General features: G+C 35.4%; 1 pseudogene; it reads left to right on the forward strand.

Annotated features, from left to right (window-relative positions):
* Positions 1-761: 761 nt before the first annotated feature.
* Positions 762-6696, forward strand: LOC124231830 (COP9 signalosome complex subunit 3-like; annotated as a pseudogene).
* Positions 6697-12864: the final 6168 nt, after the last annotated feature.

A 12864-nucleotide genomic window follows, 5' to 3' on the forward strand; every position in this document is an offset into this window, starting at 1 on the left:
GAGAAATGCTTATCATGGTGTGGTGGTTAATTTTACGTCAACTTGGCAAGGCTATGATGACCCATTGTTTGGTCAAACACCACCTAGATGTTGTTGGAAGGTATTTTTTAGATGTAATTAATATTTAAATCAGCAGACTTTGAGTAAAGTAGATTCTTTTATGAATATAGGTGAGCCTCACCCAATCAGTTGAAGCCCATAAGAGAAAGACTACGTTTCCCAAAGGAGAAGCAGTAATACCTCAACACGGCAACATAGAAACCCTGTCTGAGTTTCCAGCCTGCAAATTTTGGACTCAAGATGCAACACCAGCTCCTATCTTAATTGCCAGCCTACAGATTTAGGACTGGTGAACTCCCACAATTGCATGAACCAGTTCTTTAAAATAAATCTCTTTCTGTCTCTCTCTCTCTATATATAGACACACATATAAATAGCATATATAATTATATAATATTATGTATAAAATATATTATACTATTCTATATATGTATTACGTGATTTTATGCATGTATATATTTGCACACACACTATTGATTCTGATTCTCTGGACTCTGAATAATACCCATTGCTTCCTTTTTTTCTTCAGAGAAATAGGAAGCAAAGTCATCACTTTCATCAGAAAGTGAGTGTGATGTGTAAGTATTACAAGTTTGAGACAAGAAGAATGAATGGACAAAACATAAGACCTTTGATTGCCCAGCTGCATCAATTGCCAACTTGAGGTTCATGGTCATATATTTTCAATGTTTCCAGTCAGCATGAATGTGTGCTTTAACGTGGTCCCATTTGGCCTCACGGGGACAGATGTAGATAGTTCACCTGCACCCGTGCTGGGTGGGGTGAACGGAAAGATGGATATGATCAATGTTGGTTTTGCTGGGGAAGTAGGATGAAAAACTGGCCATGTAATTTCAGCTGGGTAATAAGGGGAATGAGAACAAGAAGGAGTTAGAGGCAGTGAAAAAGTGAATCCTTCAGTGAAATATGGGTCCTGGTGGGGTGGAAGCATTGTGCTTTAGAGGGAATATTCTAGAGCTATAAAAAGTAGTGTAGGGAGAATATGATGCTTCAAATAAAGATTATGAAGACTTTCTACTATGACAAAGGCTAAGATATGATGATGGAGGGGAGAAGCTAAATTAGGAAGGAGGACAAGAGTATTTGAGAGGAGTTCAAAGAACCAAGTAGCCCATTTTAGGAGGATTATTTATGTAGATATTGAAATCACTAAGAATAATGAATGTTATAGTGCCAGAAAGAAGGTCAGTAAGCCAGGAAAAATTAGAGAGTGAGCTGAAGGTCAGTAGCCTCCTACAACTCAGAGTGGTAGTGGGTGGTCTGATGATGTTAGATTCCAAGCCAGGAGGTTTTATGGAGGAGAGAGGAAAAGTCATCCAGAAATGTCAAGGAGGGGCAAGAGGGTTCCCATCATAAGGCTTTACTATGACATTTGAGGGTGAAAAACAGCCATTACTCAGAAAGGCTGCAAGAGGAACAGAGACCCAAAATTCAATTGAACCATAGAGCAAATAAACTTTTCTGCCAGCTTCATTTAGAAAAGTCTCAAAAAAGAATTTTAAATTGGTCTAGCTTGGGTCACATGTCCATCCCTGGCCAATTATGGTGTCCAGGATTGTAGGGTATTGAAATTGATGATATTCATCAGGATCATATTTCTCTTGAAAGAGTTAAACACTAAAACCATTAAAAATAAAGGAAAGAAAATAAAATTAAAGCAGGTTGAAGTAATGAGACACAATAGAGCTTCCTTTCAAGAAAAGATTTAAAATAATATAATACAGTCTATAGTACTATAATGTATGTAAAAATATTGGTTACATCAAGTTGGTAACAATACATCATTATATTGCTTGGGAATTTGGGGACAAGAAAGAGAAAGAAGTGAGTCAACATATCAAGAATATTAAAAACTCTGAATCTAAAATTCATAAATCCTAAGTGTTCCTGGAATTTCTTTTATTATTCTTTTCTCATTGACACACTGCTGTACTCTCTTACTTTTAAATTGGTAGAGTTCACCATTGTGGACATATACTGCATGGTGGTTCTTTTTTGATTATAGAAGTAGTAAGTTCAAGGGAAGTATTTTTATAAAGTAAGTAGTTGTGGCTTGTTCCAAATCTATATCACTAAAGTGAAGCAGAACTGAATAGCACTGCTCAGTGGATATTTTGGAAAAGAAATTGGTTGGTCATGTGTTATTATCACCCTCCCAAAAGAACTGGAGTTCCAAATCCATTGCATAATTATTCAACATTTCAGTTGACTTGAATATGCACTGTTAGCTTTTAATAATCAGCTTCTGGATAGGCGAGGGACAAATTGGAAGAGATAGAAAATCAAAGTGGATGTCTATTAATGCAATTCACAATTCAAACACCTAGAGCAAAACACACCAGAGATGGGAAAGAAGAAAAGTTAACAGAAGATGTCAGTTCCTCGACCTGGAACAGAAACCTCAGTGTTCATCAAAGGCTAGGAATTGTACCATGGGAAGCCCTTGACATATTTTTAGATGCCTTTTCAGCAGAAGTCTTAAATTTGAGTCTAGTCTTGATTCTAATTTAACTAACTAGTTAACTTGGAGCAAACCGCTTACCATCTTTGAGCCTTGGTGAATAAATTTCAAAAATTGTAAACTGATGTGAAACTAATTATTGCTCTTACTATGATGCTGTACTATATACAGTTATATGATATATATGTATACTAGATATATATGTGATATGAGCCGGGGATATTTTATTTCATTTTCTTTAGAGTCTATGCATTTACTTATTAACTATATAGCCTTAGGCAACACGTTTGGCCCAATTATAGTTTCTGCCACATGTAGGTACTTAAAACTAGAAATTATTAATATAATTATTCTCATTTAGTTTCATGGTTTTTCGCTTTAAATATTGCACATTTTAAAGATTTGTGATTATCTAAACCTTCCATTCTTCACTTTTAGTTCTAAAATCAAAAGAGGAATGAGACCATATGTATTTCTACTATCAGACTCGGCATCACTATTCCTATACTGCTAGCACTGGATGCAATGGAGAGTTTCAACTTAGTGGAAAAAAGTGTGACTCAGAAGTCGAAATGAGTCATATCAAGTACTTCTCAGAAAAGTGTGCCGTGAGAATGAATGGTCACACTTCTCCAGCAATAGATCACTAGACTTGAGGGAGTATGCTCTTGTAACATCGGTGATTTTTCTGAATAGATCAGGATCTCCTGTCAACTGTGAGAGAGAGCATCTTTAACTCTGTTTACTGTCATTTCTGGTAGAAAAATGTGGAAGAACTCTGTGATTTCCTATTAGTTTCCTTTAAAAATTAAATGACATTGGCAGAAATACAGAAATTGGATTGGTAAGGAACTGCCAAGCTCATGATTGTATATTTAAATAAATGATAATAGATTTAAAATAAATATAAATATTACTATACATGATTAAAGTATTTTATTCTGATGTAATTTTAATATACTGTTATGTGTTCATATTTGAATGTAATTTCCATTGCATTTCTGTGTAACGTTTTTAGCATCTTTATTTTTAAATAATTGACACACCCTAAATTAAGCATTTGAAGTTTACAATTCAATAGTTGTAGTATATTCATAGAGTTGTACGAGCATCAGCACAATCTAAGTTTGGAACATTTTATCGATTCATACATAAACCCCATATCCATTAGCATTGGCTCCATAATCCCTCTTCCCCAACCCCTCCAGCCCTAGGCACTAGGTTAATATACTTTCTGCCTATGCTGAACATTTTATCTAAAAGGAATCCTACTATATGTGATCCTTTGTAACCGGCTTCTTACATGTAACATAACATTTTCAAGGTTCATCTATATTGTAGCAGATATCAGTACTTTATTCCTTTTTACTGTAAAGTAATATTCTATTATATGGATATACCATATTTTATTTATCCATTCATTTGTTACAGGGCATCTATATTGTTTCACTTTTTATTATTTTGGACAGGTAATGCTACTATGAACATTCACATACAAGTTTTATGTGGATGTAAATTTTCGTTTCTCTTGAGTATATACCTTGTATGGAAATGCTGGATCATATGGTAACTCTGCTTAACATTTTGAAGTACCAAAATATTGCCTAAGTGGCTGCACCATTTTATATTCTCAACAGCCATAAATGAGGATTTAAACATCTTAAATCCTCGTCAACACTTGTTATTGTCTGTCTCTTTGATTATAGCCATCTTAGTGGGTGTGAATTAGTATCTTCTTGTGGTTTTGAGTTTCTTTTCCCTAATAACTAATGAGCATCTTTTTATGTGCTTATTGTCCATTTGTGTGTCTTCTTTGGAAGACTGTCCACTCAAGTTCTTTGCCCATTTTTAAATTGACTTGTCTTTTTATTATTGAGCTGTAAGTGCTCTTTATATATTGTAGATGTAAATAAGTCCATTATCAGATATATGATTTTTTAAAATATTTTCTCCCATTCTCTGGGTTGTCTTTTCTCTTTCTTGTTGATATCTTCTGCAGCATAAAATTTTTAATTTTAATGAAGTCTACTTTAATTTTGTTGTTGTTGCTTGTGCTTTTGGTGTTATATCTGAGAAACCATTGCCTAAACCAGGGCATGAAGATTTACACCTATATATTTGTCTAAGAGTTTTATACATTTGCTCTTTCATTTAATGCTGTAATCCATTTTGAGTTAATTTTTGTGAGTGATGTGAGATAGAGAGACCAAATTTATTCTGTTGCATGTGGACATTCAGTTGTCCAAGTGTCATTTGTTGACAACTGTTCTTTCCCCATTGATTGGTCTTGACATTCTTGTCAAAAATGAATTGACCGTAAGTGTATGGATTATTTGTGAACTCACAATTCTATTCAATTGATCTACAAATTTATCTTTGTACCAGGATCACACAGTCTGGATTACTGTAGCTTTGTAATAAGATTTGAATTCAAGATTTGTGACTCCTTTCTATTTTGTTCTTGATTTTGAAGATTGCTTTGACAACCCTAGGTTCCTTACATTTCCCTATAAATTTTAGTATTAGCTTATCAATTTCTGCAAAAAATCTTGAGGCCATCTGGTGACTCACTGCAGCCCTTCCTCCCAGAGTGGCCTCCTCTTCCTGCCCAAGCTGGTCCTGCCGCTTGGGCTACTCCAGGAAAAACATGATGTCTACCCTCAATTTGTGAACAGTGTTAAAGAGCTCTCAACTCAAATCACTCAGCTTTCTGAACTGATCAAGAGTGGGGAACCCCCTGCAGAGAGCTTACCTCATCTGGGCACTGGGCTTGGGACTCTGGATGTACAAGAACCTTCTTGGAGTCCTTGCTGTTTTGTTTGCAAAGTTTTCTATTCCTGGAATTCCTGACATCAAAACATAATTCTTACAGATGTAGCTTTTCATCAGTATTTATAACGGAAAACATATTCAATATGCAACACGTACTTTCCTGGGCTTTGCCATCAGTTAACAATAGTACTTGTGGAAAGAAAACAGACCCTGGGAGGAATTGGCATCCTTAAATTAGATATAGACAAGCTGCGGATAAATACAAACCAGCTGACCTGAATGCATGCTGATTTCTGCCAGTTTTGTTTAGAGGCAAATGCTTTAAGTCTGTCCTTCCAGATCTTGACATAGATTTGATGGCTATCTGTAAAAAGAATGGAGCTGTATTAATTTTGGTTTTTTATTTTCTGTTTTATATGATGCTTTGGCAATCTTGGTGTCTTGAGGACCCTGAGAGAGACTGTCCCTCCCAGGGTTACCTAATTTCTCGAGATAGCTAACAATTTGCCTCTGAGCATGACTTTGATATGCAAACAAATCAATCCCCCATCCATACCCCATCTGTCTTGTTAGCAGACTCCCGCTGTTGGGAGCACTATCATCCTGCCCTAAATCACTCCAGAGCCAGGTACAGGGCAACTAGCCACCATGCCTACAGCCCAGAGCCTGCCCAAATTATTCAAACTATCTCTTCCTAAGCCTGCTGAGCTTGCCTACTCCACCTTGCTTGTTTTATTCTCTCAAAAATCACAATAAAGGTACTGGGCCATGCTTTTCCCTTGCTCCTTCTGCCATCTAACTGACCCTAGTGCTTCCCCGTGCAGCCCTGCATAGAGTGGCATGCTCCCTCCTCTTGGGAATTGTAAGCCCCAAACTATGTTTTTAACGCAATCATCTGATCTGTTGGCCTCACCAGACCTGAATAAGAACAAAATCCCAGCTACATTTAAAAACAGGAGCCTAAGATACAAAGCACTTCTTATATTGTTCTTATTAAGGAGGGAAGATCTGCACCAACTGAAGAGCATTTTACTTTTCTGAACAGTCTAAACCTACCGCTGCCGTGGTGATCAGTCATATCATGTTGGAATCATGTAACAAGTGTGTTCCAGTTTCTTTGATATTACTTGGCAACGGACAACAGCTACCAAAATATAGCACTCAAATTGTGGGTAGATTCATGAAGTCCCTGAGAATGCATACTGCATATACATAATGTATACTATGAGTTAGCACAAATTTATTCAACCAGTAATCTCTCAGAACTCTGAAACCTGGCAAGCAATTACAGGGAAATTTTTACTTATGACAACAGCATGGGACTGGTGAAGCAGAACTTGTCATCTCTTTATAAGAAGAATACCATGGACACCAGTGGTTGATTACAGCACAAATTTATTCTCTTAACAGTCCTAGAGGCCAGAAGTCCCAAATAAGTTTCAGTTAGCTAGAGTCAAGGGGTCGGCAGGGCTGGTTCCTTCTGGGACCATTGAGGGGAGAGTCTGTTTTCTTGCCTTTCCAGCTGCTAGTGGTTGCCTCTATTGCTTGGCTTGTGGGCCCTTCTTCAGTCTTCAAAGTTCATCACTGCATCTCTGCTTCAGTAATCTCACTGCCTTTTGCTCTGACTCTGACTCCTCCTGTGTCCTTATAAGGACCATTGGGATTATATTGTCCAGATAATCCAGGATAATCTCTCCAAGTCAAAATCCTTTATTAAATCACATCTGCAAAGTCCCTTTTTCCATACAAGGTAACATTGACAGGTTCTGGAGATTAGAATGTGGACATAGTTAGAGGCAGGGCATTATTGCCACACAAAGTATTGCCATCTCAACAATCTTCTGACTCGTGAACATGAGATGTCTTTTCATTTTTTTAGATTTTCTTTAATTTTTTTCAACAATGCTTTGTCATTTTCAGTGTACAAATTTTCACTTCCTCTGTCAAATTGATGAAGTATTTTATTCTTGTTGATCTATTATAAATTGAATTCTTTACTTAACTTCAAATGATTAGTCGAGTGTCTAGAAATGCAATTGATTTTTATACATTGATATTGTATCTTGAAATCTTGTTGACTCGTTTATCAGTTGTAATAGTTTTATAGAGGATTAGTTAGGATAATCTATATGCAAGACCATGTCATTCGCAAATAGAGATTATTTTACTTCTTTCTTTCCAATCTGGATGATTTTGATTTCATTTTCTTGCCTACTTGCACTGGTTAGAACTTCTGGTACAATGTTGAATAGAAATAATGAGATCCGACATCCTTGTGTCCACTGCATATTTATTATAAATGAAATACCAAGTTATATTTAGAAAAATTAGAATTTACAGGTAGATGAAATATTAGAAAATAAAATCATCTGTACTTCAACATTTAGATGGAATAGTTTGCTACAGATCAAGCTACTACTGAGAATGACTTAAAAAAGCCAAACAAAATGTAAAGCATAATTTTTCATAGCATTGAAGAGCTGGGAAAACTACATAGACTAGAGGGATTGTGGTTCAGTAGAGAAGAGAACCTTGCAAAGGTGAGCTGATTATCTGCAAGTACATTTTTTGGAGGGTGTCTGCAATATTAGATGTGGTCTAAGTCTCAGAATTTGAGTTGGCCTGTGTTGAAAGCCTTAGAGGCAGAAGGCTACCATAACAACAAGAAAGAACCCGACATAGACTGAGTCTTAATAAAATTGAAACCCAAGTTTCACTCAGCTCAGTTTTCAGGTGATCAGCCTCCCCCTATACTTCCAGCAGAGGAATGTGTAAATGTTCTCAAACTCGACATTTTTGTGTGCATTTGTGTGTGAGGAAGATTCGCCTTGAGCTAACATCCATGCCAATCTTTCTCTACTTTATATGTGGGATGCACCAGAGCACGGCTTGATGAGTGATGTATAGGGCCACTCCCAGGATTTGAACCTGTGAACCCCAGGCTGCCAAAGCAGAACGCATGAACTTAACCACTACATCATGAGGCTGGCCCCTCAAACTCTACATTTTTTGATATACAATATTTTGGTTTTAAAAATATTGCTATGTTTGCCTATATAAAGGATCATATAATTGAACACCGAGAGAAAGAATCAACAATAGAAACAGACCTATAGATAACTCAAATATTAGAATCAGCAGACGAGGGTAAAATAACTATGACTAAGATATTCAAGAAAAAAAGAAAATGAGAAATAGATTAAAAGATGAAAAATTTGCCAGATAACTGGATTCTATAAAATGAATAAATTGATATACAAAGATGGAAAATTTTACACCAGATATCAAGAATTCTATGAATGAATTTAACACAAGAATATAGAAATCTGGGGGTCAGCCCAGTGGCACAGCAGTTAAGTTTGCACATTCCGCTTTGGCGGCCCAGGGTTCACTGGTTCGGATCTGGGGTATGGACATGGCACCGCTTGGCAAGCCATGCTGTGGTAGGCGTCCCACATATAAAGTAGAGGAAGATGGGCATGGATGTTAGCTCAGGGCTAGTCTTCCTCAGCAAAAAGAGGAGGATGGGCAGCAGATGTTAGCTCAGGGCTAATCTTCCTCAAAAAAAAAAAAGAATATAGAAATCAAAATATACAATTAAAATTTTTCCACACTCTTGGATATTGAATTACGTATTTCTAAAAATTCCATGGGTCAAAAGAAGACATCAAAATAGAAATTAAACAATATTTATACTTAATACTATTGAATACATAGCCTATTAAACTTATGAAATGCAGCCAATATATTTTAGAAAGAATTATTTAAGTGCTTATATTAGCAAAGAAGTACTGAAAAAAATCAATGACTTAGACTTGATCTCAATAAGCCAGGAAAAGAAAGCTAATCTGGATAATGTAGAATGAAGCAGATAAATAAGATGAGAGCAAAATTCAATGAAATAGAAAATAAATATACAATAGATGAAAATTAGCAAAGCCACAATTTTGTTCATTGAAAAAATTAGTAACAGTGATAAACTGTTATCAAGGCAAATCAATGGAAGAAAAATAAAATACAAGTTACTAATGTCAAGAAGGAAAAAGAAGACTTTAACAAAGAAATTAGATTCAATAAAAAGAGCCTAAGAGTGTGTTTTGAATGAAAGTCAACGATCTAATCAGAATGTAAATGGAGTCTTGTCATCTTTCTTGCCAAAAGTCTTTCAAAATCTTCCCATTGCCCTGAGGATGAACAAGGGCAATTATGATCTGCTCTTTGTCTGTATATTCAGCTCATCTGCTGATTCTGAACCTGCTTTTCCTTCTTTAAGCTGCAGCCCTACTGGCCGCTGGTTTCTTTCAGTTCTTCAGACATACAGAGTTCTAATCAGTATCAGGATTTTCACAAATGCTGTTGCCTCTGCCTTTGGCTGGGTTAGACAAAGAATCTGTAATAGGGCCCCTTACTTCTGAAAGTCCTTAAGAGCAGATTTTGTTATCTTTGTTTAACATGATATAATTTCCTGGGACATGAAATAATTCAAAGCAAAATCTCCAAATAGGTTATGCAATGAAATTTATTTTTCTTGAACTATAAAACTATTATATAGTGATTAAAAGATGTTCGATAAAAACATAAAAGTAGAAAAAGGAAAAAAAGCAATCTATGATCCAGTCTTCCAAAAGAAAAGTATTATTAAAATTAAGTAGAGTTTTATACTGTATTTTTATATAGTGTAATTTTAAGTAATTTTCCACATTATTATAATTTTTATGAGTTCAGAATATTTCATCATATGGACATATCATGTAATCATTTCCTTTCTGATGAAAAATTCTCTTGATTCTTTTCTATTACAAATAATGCTTTGATAAGTATCTTTTCTCATAAAGCATTTTATGAGTTTACAATGATTTCCTTAGACCGTATTTCCAAATTGTTTAACTATTTAATCAAAAAATGCAGACAATTTTGGAGTGACTACTACGTAATGCCAAATTCCTATTTAAAGGATAACGCTAGTGTCCACTTCATGGAAGACCATGACACTGCTTATTCCCTTGAGCCCTTCCTAAGATTGATTTTCTCAATTTTTTAAACACTTTCTAATTGCGTCAAAGCAACCATGTTTCATTTTAAAGAAAAATTTCTATTTAATTTACTACAAGTATTCCCATAAAGGTTCAAGATGGCGTTCCATTTCCTTTCATGTGTACACATTTTTATTCATTTTTCGATTGCAAGAAAATTGTCTTTGGTTGATATCTTTCCAGATCACTTGAAATCATCAGCAGTTAAGTTACACAGCCCACATGCATAGAATGGAAACCAGTGAATAGATGCCTTTAAGAAGAGAAGTAGGTTTTAGTGTTCTGTGAAAAATGTTTGAGCTGATCTTCAAAACATTCATCAAACAGTTTATAGAAACTAACAATGCCCTAATTTGTTGTTCTTTACTACCCTTTGCACAAAGTTCCTAAGGCATGCCTGCTCTGTATTGGAGAGCGGTTACTGATAAAATTGTTAATTAGCAGCTTATCAAGATATCCATGTCAGTGTGTATCGTAAAATGCCCATGGGCCAGATGTAAATTATTCATAAATTAACATAGGAAAAGCAAATGCTAAATCAGCAAGTTCAAGGTCGTATCTACCTGATAGACTAACATGCTAATCAACCATAATTACTAAAGATGAATATAAATATAAATAAGCATTTCTGAAGAAAAAAATGCACATTATAATGTACCTTACTTAGCTTAATAAAACTTCCAAAGTAAATTTATGAAATTGTTAAAGATCAGTCACAATTCCTCTTTGATAAATCTAAAATTTTTTTAGTGAAACCTACACAGTGCAGCTTTAATAAAAAGAATTTCAATTAGTTGTGAAAAATACCACAGGGAAAATCAAGAAAAACAAAGATCATTGTCCTACACCTTTAATTCCTATGAGCTCTTTCTAAATTCTGTTCTATTTGTGTCATTTCTAAATAAAATTACAATATTCAAAAAATTCATGTCAGACACATACAGAACCATAAATGACCTTGAAGAATCCTCCCAGAATTTATTTTCCATCAACAACAAACAGAACAAAGACATTGTTTTGATTCGTAAATACTAGCTTATACCTATTTGGCAAACAACTGAACAGCTCTGTACAATGATATAGACAATCTGTCACTCTTGGTTAATTACTTTTAGTTTCTGTTCAGAATTAATCTTATTCTTACATGGTAAAAAATCGTGTTTCTATGCAATAAATGAATCTTAGGTTTTCTACTATTGTAAAAGCTTTATTATCAAGTGTACCAGATCTTTTTAAGTTAGTAAATATCCACTGGGCCCTATACTGTTTCCAGCACTTACTCGCTGCTAGCTTTATACTATGATGACAACCCAGGTCCTGCTCTCAATGGCATCACAGTAATGGATATGTTGCTGATGGAACTGAGGATAGCGGTTCATCAAACATTCTGTTAATTAATAGCTTACCACCACCAGAACTGTCCACTCAGCTCTGCTCCAGGGAACTGACTAAGGAATCTACGAGAGTACAAAGATACTTAAATGGGTCCAAACCAAGAACCAACAAAAAATAGTATATTTTATTTATTGAGCATTTTTCATGTGATCTATCCCATGGGCAATCTATCTATCTATCTATCTATCTATAGACCCATAACTAGTGACAGGTGTTGGTGAGCCAGGCTCAGAACCCATAGCCTGTGGCTTTTACCATCATGGCATATCTATAGTGTTCAAGAGCATGGTCTTCTTAAAGGCCAACTCATTGATTCCAGTGCTACTTTAGTCTTACAATGCTATCCAACATGTTTTGTAAATTACTCTCTATATAAAGGGAATGAAGAAATAACTTGGTCTCCTCTAGGAGCTTCCTGACTCCCATTTCTGATCTATGAAGCAGTAGGGATCTTTCCACTGCTTTGCACTGTGATTAATACCTCCTTTCTATTGCACAACTAACTTTGGTCTGGTGCCCAACAGAAAAAGAGAGAGAAGCTTTGTGTTAAATTTTTTAAATGATAATTTTAGTGGAATGCAAAGTAAAATGATCAAAACCGTGAAAAAATGAAATCCACGGCAACAATATCACATATATTGTTGTATATGATTGTTGTATATCACATATTGATATATAACACTTCCACACGTAGGTGACACTCCATGTTCAAAGATTTCAACAACTTGTTGATGAAACTGTATTTCTAAAGGAACAAGTCTGTGCTCCTGAGCATTTTTTGGAGTTTTAACGAGTGCTCACAATGTTAAAGCAATTTTCTTATTCCTCTTTAATTTATTTGTATTCAATAGAGCTCATTCAGCCACCAGGAAATGTGCTCAGCCTTGTGATAGCTAAGACATAGAGAAGTTTGTGAACGCTTTTGAGAAAAGGAAGATTCTGAGGAGAAAAAGCAGAAGAGAAAGAAATCATGGGCTTTCAGCATATTACCACGTAAGCAAGTCCGGTAACCAAGAAATACAGAGAGAAAGGGGGTGTTGAGAGAAACCAGTCTTTCCAGAGAGACACTTGGCCCAGGACCATCAGGAGGGTCAGATGGGAAAAACACATCACTTCTGAGGC

This window comes from Equus quagga, chromosome 22, assembly GCF_021613505.1.
Source record: "Equus quagga isolate Etosha38 chromosome 22, UCLA_HA_Equagga_1.0, whole genome shotgun sequence".
In the NCBI taxonomy this organism is placed as follows: Eukaryota; Metazoa; Chordata; class Mammalia; order Perissodactyla; family Equidae; genus Equus; species Equus quagga.